The sequence below is a fragment of the Anguilla rostrata genome, chromosome 17, assembly GCF_018555375.3.
Source record: "Anguilla rostrata isolate EN2019 chromosome 17, ASM1855537v3, whole genome shotgun sequence".
NCBI classification, from domain to species: domain Eukaryota; kingdom Metazoa; phylum Chordata; class Actinopteri; order Anguilliformes; family Anguillidae; genus Anguilla; species Anguilla rostrata.
The window spans coordinates 12,613,163-12,627,528 of NC_057949.1; positions in this window are offsets into that span (position 1 = coordinate 12,613,163).

The following is a 14,366-nucleotide window of genomic DNA, read 5'->3' on the forward strand; positions in this document are numbered from 1 at the left end:
TGACAATTAGTTGTTGAGGAGGAGATTTAATGAAGCGAAAGTTTGATGGATATAGATTATGATTCTGGTATGCACTGGCTTTAAAACTAATGTGAAAATTTATGCCATGCAGGCAGCCTTGGAAAGAAATTCAAAGACGGAATACATTTTTTCCTTACAGTATAACACAAAGACTATTGTAATAATTACATACTTTTATTAACTGAATAACCTTGAAATAAATCTTGCAAAGATTTATTAGTGGCTCCTCTTTCCCCAAAAGCCAATGGTCATTGGAGCAATGTGGAAACAATGTGGGGTGTCCAACCCTCCCCGACCCTTACCACAACAAACACATGCGCGTACACACACACACACACACACACCAGTCCATTGTCGGGCCTACAGATTACAGGTTTTGTATATGTCATGCATGTCTCTTTTTAGGGGTCCATGAGCTTCAGGTGCTGGAACGCTATCATTAGGGTTGCTCTTATTGTAGCCTACTCTAGAGGCTTGCCAAACTTGGCTGGCTTGTTTGAGTCTTGCCTCAGTTAAAATGTTGTGCAAATTGGCCACCTGCTGGTGCTACAGGCCACGTTTCAATAATTATAACCCTAGCCCACGTAGCTTGTTTGACGTAGACTCATGAAATTTGGTACATAGGTCCTTCTCCTCATCATAAACAAATTTGCATCTAGAACCCATAACGTCTGCCATATTGGATTTTTTGCCACTTTGAATTTTCAGAAAAACACTTAAAATCCTGCTCCTAAGCTTGTACAAGCTTCCAGCAATTTGCAGAAAATCTGGCATACAAAATCTTTTGGCGAAACCCCACAAAGGTGTTATACAGAAAGTTTATCAATGAAAATATGCCAAAATGATGAGCCCATGGCTTTTCATTGGCTCATTAAATTTTGAATAAATGCTTGTAACTGCAAGACCATTAGTTATTGTTCTTCTTCATGTCCACGTGCCTCTTTCATCCACTTAGTATGACACTAACATGAACGCATTGGATTAAAGAGGCACAAAATCTCTCAAGAAGTTAACAGAAACATTTCCTTAAGAAACTGACAAAATGTTTAATAAAATATTGGGCAATTGGCAGCTACTCCAATGAAAAATATCAAGTGTTAAGTGGGCAGTGATAAAATGTAATATTACTAAAAGTGCTTATTTCATTATAATGACAGAGAGTAGTCTGTAGCTAAGAACTTATAACCAGCTCCTGTGAGAAGTAGTATCTTACACAGCATGGAGAATGCTGTTGGGCTGAACAAGGTCCTTTTTATTTAGGTGCAGAACTCACAGTAAAGAAGTCTAAAGGAAAATGAATAAAAGCAAAAATATAACTGTTATATTAGAACATGCTCACAAGAGAGAGAAAAAGTGCTAATAGCAAAAAGGTGACAAACATTTCTATCACAATACCATCACCAATGTCATAAAATCACTCAGAGTGTGTGTCCTACTCCTTCAGCCTCCTATATCTTATACAGAAAATGTTAGGCTCGATTCAACACACTAAACCTGTCAATAGCCAGAATGTTCCAGTGCCCATTCCAGTTTATAAAACTGTTTATCGGTACGATGATACATTCTATTACTGTTCTACAGACACTCCTGTAGAGGTAAAACAACATTAAGAATTAGACAATGTTAGAAACGACATAAATGGCGACAGAAATAATTTAATCGCTCGCATTATTCGCTGATTACAGCGCAGCGACGATGACCTCCGTGAGTTCTCGTTTTTTTTCCCATCTTCGGCGTGTTTACCGAAAGATATTTGTCTACCGTAGGCGCCGGGGAAAAAAAGCAGCTAATTTAATAAAGCTTGAAAAATGTGCTAATGAGCTGCTGCAGATGATTCAGCCTGACACAAAGTTAAAGGGACACATTGTGTTTCCAGCGTATGTTTCCCCCCACATAAATACATAAATAGAACAGGTGAGCGCAAGCAGAGCTGTATAATTTTCTGGATTTCATGTCAACTTCTGTACAATTTACTTATTCACGAATGTATAAAAAATATTTCAATACATAATTGACTGGGCAGCGCAATTAACCCAATCGGGTATGTGCAGACAATCCAGATACATTTCTTGATAGGTTCTTGAACGACAAGTTTCTTGTGCGCGCCACCGTGAAAGATTTTAGTGTGGTCTAATCGACAGGTCACCCTTGTCAAAACTGTCATGCGATGAATTGTCTGTCGACAGGCACTGCTATGAAAGCAATCATGTGGATGCTTTCAGAACACACACTCGCCTCTGTGGCTTGCTGTGGGAAAACATACAAAAATGCCATGATCCCCATCAGCTTCTACACTCCATATAAGCCCCAATCCCTTCTAAAGGACTCAAGGAGGGGAAACTGCAGTAAACCAGCATTACCACTTGAGCTGTGCTCACCGGAATGGAATGATTTCAGGGAGACTCAAAAAAAGAAAAAAGAAACAAGCCCACAGTGCCCTCTTCAGCCCAGAGGACGAACTACACCCGTACAAGCAGGCAAATATGCTTCAGCCTCATGATGATGATCCAGGAGTTCCCAAACCTGGTCCTGGAGAACTACCTTGTATGCTGGATCTCATTCAGATCAATCTCTTGGTTATTAAGTTCACTGAAAACATGAAACAGATTTTAACAAAACATAGATTGGCGTCTTACCGTTTGCTTTGTCTTTGAACTCATTATCCACCAATAGTTTTGCTTTAATGACCAGGCATCCACTCTTTATACCATAAAGAGAGTAAACTACCTACTGAAGTTAGGAATGGAGAGAGAGAGAGAAAGCACACAGCACCAGCAGTTAGCTGCATATCATTTTATGGCAGCTATTTGATGGCTTTATAGTGGATTTCTGTTGGCTTCATTGTGTCAGTTGGGGCAGTTTTACATATATTTTTTCCCATTGGTTATAATGTGTTAACAGGTCAGTTCAGCAAGCGAATCGCAGTGCATTGTAAAAAGGATGGCAACGGGCAATTACAGAAAAGAAGCAGCAGCTGAAGTATCGGTATAGATTATGATTTACTTTGCATTCGGGTCACCAAAGTACAACCATATTTAATCATTCACTTTTCTGCTTACCATACACCCTCATGAAGGGACTGGAATGCTTGGAATTTTGTACTTTGTACATTCTGAGAGAGAGAGAGAGAGAGAGAGAGAGAGAGAGAGAGGGGTGGTTCTCTAGGATTTGGAACCCCAGCAACCATCTTTGTAGAACAGGACAGTAGTTGATAAAATGCAGAAATGACTGTGATTTAAGATGAGAAAGGCAGATCTAGATGTTGGGTTCGGGTGTGCCCCTCTCTCCAAAACAAAATGGCCACTGCTAACTTTCTGTCACAAGATGCACATAAACAAGTCATTAGTCTTGTTTTCCCAACCTGAACGAATGTGCATGTTGCACACATCCATGATTGTCCTTCCAGAGTGACTCCAGATATAAACGAAGCCTGCAGAAGCAGACATTTCTTCCGGGAAGCTTGGCAGTACCGCCAAGCACCTTCTGTCTACATCCATCAGAGAACACGGCGGAGACATATTGTTCTGAAGAGTTGACAACTCTGGCCAAAAGCAATTGTTCCAAAACAGGTGTCATCACCTGATTAGATGCCACAAGTCACATACCTCGTTTAAAAAAACACTTCAGAGAGAAATACAAAGTTTACACCCCAGTATAGTTGCCACTATGCTAAGTACACCGCAAAACGTTCATTGCTAATTCAACTGCAACTGTTTATATGAATAAAAAGGAGATAAAATCTACTCAATTACCATTAAAGTAAAGTGTACTTTTGAGTTCATTTAATCACCGACCATTTTAGTGCAGACAGTAGCCTATTTATCCATGGTAACTTGTGTAACTTACATTTGACTTATTAAATGTTACAGTAATACACTTGACTGTTTTACTGACAGAATTTTGATTCATTTGATTTATTGACTCTTATAAAAATGCCACCTGCGGCCATAGTCTATAATTAATCTACCTGCCTCATCTTTTATGTCTGTCGTTAAAAAGTTTTGCTCCATACACTGGTGTAATATAGGTCTATGCATGTCTTCAACACAATAATGCTCCCTGTGTTTATACCTTATACCAGTGGTCCGCACTAAGTTTTCCGCGGGCACAAATTCCACTCCATCCGAGCGCGGCTGGCCTTTATCATTAATGTAGGCCGATAAAAGAGAGCACGGTGTTCACTTTGAATGAGTAGCCTAAATGCATGATAAGCCAAAACAATTTAGATAGTGAAAAATAGGCCTACCTTATTGTGATGAAACCCTTGGTTTGCAAGTGGCATCCACAAGGCTGCTGTAATTCGGCTCAATTGAGGTAGTTGCAATACGGAGACAGTAGTCCAGTCTATCGCTTCCTAGTCGATTCCTCCGTTTGATTTTCACAAAGTTCATTACAGAGAATGTTGCTTCGCAGAGATATGTGCTCGAAAACATACACAGGATCTTCTTTGAAGCTGATGCCAGACACTTGTGTTTCTCTGTACCCAAATCCAGCCAAAAACCGGCCCTCTTGTCTTACTCGACTTGATGCGCTGGTTAAGTGGGAGATCGCTTTGAAACTCAAGTAGATCCATTTCCAAACTCGCCCGGTCTAACATGTCGGTGCGACATGCAATGATATCACCGGAGAGTACTAAGTTTCTGATGCGCTTTAAAATGTCCGATATGTTGGATAAACCCTCAGAGGACCCCTGCAGCCTCCAGAAACCTTTCCTTTATTACTTCTCCATCGGCAAAAGGTTTCTTGTGCTTAGGTAGCACACGACCTGTTCTGAAAGACGCCTCTGTGACTAGGCATCTATCTGCAGTGTTAGTACTTTTAGCCATAGTTGTGTGCTGTATTTTAAGCGTGTTTTAGATCCTCTATTTTCTGCATCCTGTTCTCACGCTTGAGAGGGACTGCGTCTTTATATTACGGATGCACAGTGCTGCAATGCCTGTTTAAGTTATACGATTTGTTTGGCAGATTTTTAAAAACAAATCAGACACGCATTTTGTCCCATCATCATTGCGTACAACGAAATATTCCTGTTCCCACCTGCTCTGCTTGCAGTATTTGCTTGTTGCGGTCTTTGACCTCTTTGCAGGTGGAGGTGCAGCCAAAAAAACAAAAAAACCGTTTGGAATGTAAACGTTTGACCCTTTGCGTCATTAGCTTGTTGACTTGAAGTCTGATTATAGCCTCTCATTGGCGGCTATGAACGTGGATTACCAACATTTTATTTAAAAAGTAGCCTAATATAGCAGATTTCACAATTAATTAATTATTTTATTTTATTTTTTTACACTAAATAAATGTCTCGTGGGCACATCTGTGCAGACCACTGCCTTATACCTATATACCCAGGGGAACTTAGTTCCCTACACCACCAGCTGCTGGGTGTCTGTCCATGGGACAAGCCAACCCACATACTATAACCCAATTTTTTGTGCAGTATTTGGGCCCCTTTGAAGCACCACCTAATTGATGTTTCCGCCGGCAACAAAAGATCTCAAATCTCAAAGGAATAGCAGCAAACCAAGACCCTGTCACCGGATATAGATTTCATGCCCTGCCGTTGTCCACCCTGTCAAACCAGCAATGTTACATAACTTGACACCCGAGTCGATTGTCATAATCCTAACGCAAATGTTATTATATGCGGAGGTGGATTTTGTAGAATTATTTATTTTTAAATTAAATTTTTAAAGTATTGCCTGTTTTACTCAAACTGCTTATGCAACAGCTGTGTTAAATAGAGTCCTCAGGGCTGCTGGGTGGCTCATTTGGTTAAGGCTTTGGTGCGTGGATGTGTCTCAAGGCCTCAGATTGAATCTGGACTGTGCCAGTGCCATCTGTGGCCAGTAGCTCCATAACTGGCAATTACGTCACCCAGGGTAAGGGAGAGGTCAGTCCATTAGAGATCTGTGTTCATTGCTATCTAACAACCCATGCTGGTCGATCAGGCTGTAGTCTGGGGTACATCTGGTGACATCATGTGTTTCCAAATTGAACCATATATATCTACACTCTCCTGAATAAGCAGTAGGGTTTGCAGCATAAAGATGGTTGTGGTTGCATATGATTGGCCATTCCAAAAAGTGGTGGAAATTTGAGATGTTCAGAGGCTGGAGATGCTCAAAGATGCTCAGACCCATGTTGGGTGCTCAATCTCCAAATTAGTAAACTGTAGCCTCCACATAAGCCACCTCAGAAACAGATTGCATTTAGCAATGCCATGGTGACCCCATCTAAGGCTAACTCACCATTCTGGTAGTGAACAGTGCTCTGTCCTGACCCTTGAAGTTAAAAACTTCAAAGAACTGAAGTGAAGGACTGAGAGTCACTTCTTCTAATTCATGAAGATTACAGGGAATTTCCTCTACACAGTGCCTAAACTTGCACCTCTGTCCTGGTGAGAGAGTGAGAGAGATTTAAAGAACTTTTCCACTCCAATTATTTTCTTTTTCTCCTTTCCTCCCGATTCAGAATGTCCTGTTGTATTTGTAGGCTTGTCTGAGGACTGCAAAGTCTTCCATCAGTTCAGGGGAGAGGAGACAAGCCAATTACGCACCACTGCTTCGGTCTGGCACAGTCTGCCACAATACCAGACCGTGGGGCACATCCACAGGCTGGAACAGTGTCTTAACAGAATGAACCACCTAGCAGAACCCACAAACCTTCCCCCACCACATTATGCGTGTGTGTGTGCATACATTTGTGTGCGTTCTAATCATTTCTCTTGGTCATTATTCATTCACCAAAGAAACAAAGTAAGAAGAGGTGTCTGTGTACGCCATGTGCTCAATCAATCATTTGAAAATTCAATTTTTTATACTCAACACACTTATTCAGTGTGCAGTATAGCCTATTGTACAACGTGTCACATATATTCTACTCGATATTCTATTTAGCATAGTGCGGGCCTGGACAATGGGCGACTTCCCTCCCCTGCAAGAGTTCAGAAAGGCAGTTGTCTTTGATCTCAGGAACTGGCGGACACAGCTGCTCCTCAGCGGGATCAGTAGAATTTGCAGTGTTTAGCTTCCATTATTCTCAACCCTCACATTTGTCTGCGCCGGCAAATTGAAAGGACGAATGAGGAGGTGGGGAGGATGACTGAAGTGTTCTTTTGTGCACTTTTTGCGCACTTCAGCTCAGACCTTGGGCTCTCTGAAGGTAACACACACATTCTGGGGTTCTCCTCTGGTGTGTTAGTAAGCAATGTAGCTCTGCGCAGCGCCAGGACTCTCGACGTTTATTGCCTTCGTCAGAGTTTCATAAGTGCATCCACCATGTTGAAATTATCATAGGACTGTCTCAATAAACACAGAGACACAGAGCAAGCTTTACAAGAAACAGGTCTCATTTTAGTCAAAAATTTAATATAAGAATGTGTATCAGAAATTTTCAGAAAAACCACAAACTGAAAGATGATGAAATTGAGCAGTTTCAACCTGGACTACAGGTTTTCCCACAGTGAATATTTGCAATGTTTACAATATTCACAAGATATTATAGCAGAGCCAGAAATGATTGGTAACAACAGTATAGGCCTAATGAAAGTTTTTGCTATTGTTAATGAGAAAATATGTGAAACACGATCTGTATGTTATATCCCACAGGAAGAAGTTCCAGTCTGTGAGAGTCAGAAAACTTACAGGTTTATAGAAAACTTTTATATAAGCAGATTAATTTAATCGCACCTGACATTACCGCTTATCCAAAATAAGTGCCTCAGGCAATTACAATTTGAGGTTAATTAAAGCCAGACCTGCTCGGGACAACATTATTTGTCTGTGGGATGTTTCTAACGAAGTTTGGCTGGAAAATGTGAGTCTAGTTTAATATTTAAATTGCACATGACAGGTACATATGTTATCTAAACTTAGCAAATCCACCTGGGTGACTTCCACGCAACGTGCAGGCTAGAGTTCAGTCATTCGTGGAATTTTTTCAACAGCTAGTGCACAAAGAGCTTTAAGGGAGGCAAAATTATGCTGTGTCGCTATTCCAAAACCCTCCCTCATATGTGATGGCTCATGAAATGGGCTAAGAACGTTGGGCCGGCTGTCGATTTCCACGCACTTACCCCCCTGATGATTGGAAGAATAAGTGACACGATGCCCGTACCGCCAAAGTTCACAACAGAATTACCGTTTTGAGATTTACAAGCTTCCAGGGTGAAATTAAAGGTCAGGCCGCGGAGTCATGGATCACCGCCTCATTCTTTCTTTCCTTCCTTTTGCCCAAACATGACAGATTTTGTACAAGGCTGAAAATGTGTTCTGCTCCATTTGTTATGCATAAAGTGTTCGACTGTCCCACCGTTTGTTGGAGACAAAGAGATTATTTAGTATTTTATTTAAAGTAATTCTGGTGTTTAACCTGAAATACATCATTCAAGCTCGATGCATGATTTTTATGATTGTGATTTCTGCCATAGTAGTAGGGGTTGTAGTTGTCTAATGACAGACTTTCTCAGAAAATGTCCAGAATTTGTCATACGTTGTCACTTAAGTCTGTTTTATGAATCTGTAATTCATTTTAATAAAGACATACTGTAAGCATATGGAAATAACATGCAGGGAAAGTAATTAGTTGATTGTACTATTGATAGTGGACAGTAAGCCCTTGTAAAGGGACATGCGATCCTAAATATACACATCCAGCATTTTCCATTGATTTTCTTTCTAGAACCATCCTCATAGCCTGTGTTGAGGGGATGGGGGGCAGAGGGTATTTCCATAGAAACATAATTGATTTTATAATATTTTCAAGTTACCATCATATCCGGTTTGGGTCATCAGACATTGGAGTGAATATTACATTTATATAATGATATTTTTCATGTGAAACCTGAGATAACAGTTGATAAATCAATTGTTATTTTGCAACATGACATTTGTAAAGTGATTAATGTTATGCTTTCCCCTTCAATATTACCAGCAGACCATATGATTTGCAAACTGCGTGGTGGTGGTCTGAAATTCAATTATTTGGCACTATATTTCTCACAGGAGACATATCTATAGAAATATTACAATTCTACAAAAACTTATATGTAGGATAATCAAAGAGAATGAAAACAATTCTACAAACGATTGTACCGTAGCACTAAATCCGTTTTCTGTCCTGTAGAACATTGAAGTCAACAGGAATGATTATTTTGCCGTGTCTGTATTTTACAGTGCCCTGCGATAGATTGGAGGCCTGTCCAGGGTGTATTCCTGCCACTCGCCCAATGCATGCTGGTATAGGCTCCAGCACCCCCCGTGACCCTGCCCAGGATAAGCGGCTATAGATAATGGATGTATTTCACAGTGTGTGTTTAGATTTGGATGGCGCTTGCCTCCCTTTGGCATGACTTGATTGGGAGTGGGTGGCTACTGGCAGGCAGTCCCATGTTTGTATTCTGCGCAATGTAAGCTGAGTAAATGGTGTAGATAACCAATTTACTTTGGTGTGCAATGAGCTCATTGATCCATAATATAAGGTTAGTTTAATTTCGACACAACAAATATGGACGTAGGTGTGTGTTGAATATTGACTCTAAAGTGGACAATGTAACTTTTTCTTCTGTTTACATTCTGCTGAATGGCTACTGTGAACCTTGTCATCATAGTTAAGTGAAAGTTTTGCTTTGTAATTAAATTGATCCATGTAAATGTACAGCAGGCAACTATTTCAACATGATCATAGCTCACTAACATTTTTAAAAATGTATTTTCCTGTTTTATTATTCGACTGAAGCAAAAGACTGCAAGAGGCTCCTGGCAACAAGTAGGCTCCCAAGACAAAAGAGCTAGAGTTCAGCAAATATTTGTCGAATGTGAGAAGCTTAACATCTCTGCGCAAGCTGCTTTTGGATTTTCCTGAAGTGCATTTTCTTGCTCTAGGCCATAAACCCCCCAAATCAAAAGCATACATAAGGTGTGAGTTTCCTTACTGAACGTTCATTCAATGCTGATGTAACAATCACTCGGCTGCTACTGGCAACGTTCTAGAGTACTGACTTAGAATTTAGAGAAATAAATAAATAATAATTTAACAATCAAAGGGTTAAAACTGAAAAAACAAACATTTGTCGGCGCAGGTTTGTACCACAATATATCATATTTATTTTCTTGGATAACCAATCCCCTGCAAACTGATGCCACCCGATATCTGTGCAGAGTTTAATTAACACTGTTAGAGTTGAATTAACACTGGACATTTTACTGTGTCTGAACAATAATGAACCAGCATCAATAAATCTTGCAGTTCAACAGAATCACCACATGCTATTCACATAAAAAAAAACGTACAACCTGTCCTGCAGCACATAACTAATTGTAATAAATAACACCACACATAAAAATAAAAAAACATTCTACTGCTTGCCACAACAATAGGGACATGCAGTAATATGAACATTGATCAAAGCAGTGTCGATCTCCCTCAATGTTCTCCTCCATTTGCATGCTATGAACCGTACATTTAAAAAGATTCCACGTACAGATTTTTCAGAGATCTTAACTGGCTTTCAACAAGTGATGCCAGAGCACACTTCTTCTTCCCTTGGAGGCGGCCACGTTGCCAAGTTATTTTCAACAGACGGTGTTGAAATTGTGGATTTCCGCCTGCATATTTAGGGAATTCCCATGGATCGCTGCAGTAATTCCCCGCGTTGGCTTCCTGAATAATGGCCTCTCCTGACTGAAGCTCCTCCTAGCCCTGTGGCTTGTAATGAGCAGGCTCCCCTCGCGCCTGCGAGTGGACCTGCATTTATCGAAGGAAGGAAACGCTATCATTCTGAGAGGGGAAAACAGGCAGGCCATTTATCGCTGCTTTAAATGTTTAATAGGATTGTGGAGGCTACCATCTTTGAGCGCTCACATTGACACAGGGCTATGCGGTGGAGAGACTTCAGAGAGGATACCTGTAGCGTGTGTGTGTTTTTCAGACCATTTGGAGGGAGGATAAATACTACTGTTGACAGAGAGCTTGTTAAGTCAAATATACTGAATATGCATTTCTGTGTCTGATCTATACTAGTGTGTAGACATAGTAGCTTATGAAAGGTGAATCCAGCATGAGGCTTACTGCATAAGCTCATTGTAACTTGTTAGTAATAATTTAAATGCAAATGTAATTCAGCTTCTGTAATTTACTATTATTTAGCCATGCGTCCACATATTTTAATCATAAGAATGAAATAGAAGGTGCAAATCAAATGATCCATAAACTCTTGAAGGTCATAATGGGAAAGTAAAGCTCAAGGAAAACTGATGGAGCCATTATGCTAAATTAGAGTATCACTGTTTTTATCAAGTCATCAGGTTTCATTGTGAAGAGATGTGCATATGATGCATATGAGTCCCTCATCTCTGGGTAGCTGTGGTTATGAGCCTCAAAAGATGGTGACCTGTGGCTTTCATGCCAGAACCCAGCCTTCAATCGTAGCTGCAGCAGAGGTCAATTGCTATTGGTGTCCTGAGTCTTTCAATTTGCACTTTTCATTGCGAGCTGCTTACCGGTGCCATGACTACCGGTAAGCGCGCACCTCTCATACCGGCATCTGCACTACAGCGGTCCACTAGAGGCAGGACCTTTCATCAAGTGTTTTCCCTCGTATTAACACCTGATCCTTATCTCGACTGTCTCACCTCAGCAGCCTGCTAGCAGACCGTAGCGCCAATTTGCAAAATGCTCACAGGCCAGCTGTGCTGATGGCAGGTCAGTATTGGGCCCCCGTATACTTGCTGGCCTGATAAGCTATTTTGGTCGCCGAGGGATACAAAATATATTCAGCCTTAACTTCAAAGGACAGAAGGTAGTAACTGCAGGACTTTGAACCACAGAAGCTTAGAAGGACTTTGAAACTCAGACTCAAGTGTTTCCCTTGATGCTGTGGTATCTAAATATTGATCGCTTCCCACCTGATGAATTACAAATGACCGCGACTTGATCGTGCACTACCATTACAAGTTTTTCAGTAAGAGATCAGAGAAATTGTTATTATTATATAGAATTTGGTACCATCCATTTTTGCAAAAATGAGTTATTAACACAATAATCAATTCTTTGTCTGGCTATTTTGATATACAACTGGGTTTACCTCATAAGATGAAATACAAAATAAAGTGTTGATGTAGGCCGTGAAAATTCTAAAGCTTATATCTCCAAACTATACTACGGTATCTGCATATAGAAACCTGTAATTGTAACATATGGATTCATCATTTATTTTATTTTTATGTCATCTTATTTAATTAAAGTTTGTGTTGCACATGAGTATACTATATATCTGATAAATGTACTTCAGTATACCCAGTAATTAAGGCTTGAGATTCTTCAAAGCTTAACAGAGATTAGGCACGCATGCATTACCGGTGGACACCAGCGCAATAAACGAACCACTCTTGCTCGTCATTCGCAGTTCGAATCAATGAGCGCTATGCATGAAAGTAGCCATGGCATCATAAGTCAATGAACAGAGATTAAAAACAGCAGATCCATTTTGGCCCTGACGCGCTGTTTGCGCTGTTTACAGAATAATTTTCAGATTTCAAAAGGTTTATACCAGACGGTGCAGAAGAGAGCGGTGACCCCCTACTGACCTCCGATTTTGAACCAAGGTTCTCATTTGCTGATGCACAGCACCAAAATAATGCAAAATCAAAATCGCTATTCAGCCTGAGGAACTGATTCATTCTGAGGAACTGCATTAGTGATTGATATTATGTGGTTTCTGTAAGGCGCATTTGTAGCTCACTGAAATTTTCACATGTCAACAAGCGACAAACATGCGACCTTTGCGGTGCAATACCTCAGATGATGGACCAATCCAGAGAGGCAGTTTAGAAACGAAGGCTAGACAACGGCTGTAAACATGGAAACTCCAGTTATGAAAAACTCCACCAGCCCTGGCGCGTGCTGTTCCAGAGTCCCAGTCCGGCCAATTAGGCGAGCGGCTGCACTGCGCTCCGTTTGAATTTCAAATCAGCTGCGGCAGCAAGGTCAGACAGGCTCCTGCTGTGCCTGGCTGGGAGGAAGGAGAAGGGTTTTTGTCTGGCTGGGTCTTGTCATGTAGACATGGTTCACACTCGCTGTGTGAAAGGACTCTCTCATTGGGAGGGTCGGGTTGGGCCCCAGCAGCAGAGGGGTCAGATGGCAGCCGTCCAGAATTGGCGTTCCCCACGGGTCCCCCCTTAGACCGTACTCTGGGTTCTTCAGAGCTAGCTGCTGTAGCGCCAGCTGGCCAGCGCACCTTTCCTTCGCTCTGTTGCCATTCAGATGAATGGGAATAGGGTGAATTACCAGCACACCATTGGAAAGCTGCCTCTTCTGTCTGGCTTCTCTCTCCAGTGATTGTGATGAAATTAGCGCAATCTGAACATAGAGAGGAGAAATGGGATAATGCCCAATCCCCCCTTCTCTCTCTCTCTCTCTATCTATCTATCTCTCTGTCTGTCTGTCAGGAATTCACACTCAAGAGATGATGCAAAGCTCTTGGCCAGCATTGGTTCAGAATCTTTATTCACACAGTGGGCTCACTTCTTATTGTAAGTACAGAACTGAATCAATGTTTAGTAGAAAGCTTGTAGTCATGTGGGGGTCTTTGTGATTCCCCTTTGATGCTTCTCAATTGATTATTGGCTCTTATTTTCTTCTGTCGTTGGTGTCATATTTTACTCTGTCATGTGACATCACACCTCTATTTTTCCCTCTCTTTGTCTTCTTTCCATTTCTGTATTGTTTTCTGTGCCTTTTCCACCTTCGCATACCTATCTCTCTCTTTGCCCGCAGTCCAGCTGACTTCGCAGGTTAATTTTTCCCCCTTCGACCACACAATTGTCCGTTGAGTTGTTTGATCGCTTGGAAGAGGAGGCTTTGCACTGGCTGACTTAAGGCGGTAAGAAGCGCATTGTTTCCCCGTACTCCTCGGTTTAGCGTCGTCTGGCTGATATGTCACGGACTGCCGTGCGAGAATCTCTGACTTTTATTTCTGTGATACACGTCCCCTGGCATTCAACAGAATTAATTAAGAGATGCAATGCTTATTTGAAGTGAGGGAACCTTTATTTCTACAGCCGCCCCCCACCCCCCGCTCCTTCACTGACTTACAGAGGAAATGAAAATGGGTCCACCATCAATCAGGTAAAATAATTGCTTTCAGACATCTGGCATTTGGATTGCAAAGGCCCGTCTTTATCATTCTGTCAACGCTACTTCTGATATCAGAATAGTTGCTATGGTTTGCTTGCCTAATCGACTGGAGGGGCTTTCCTAGTGCAAGAAAAATGTGAAATGTTCATCTTTTAATACATGCATAATTAAATGGCAGGCATGGTGTAGTATACATGGCAAAGGTCAAGTTCAAA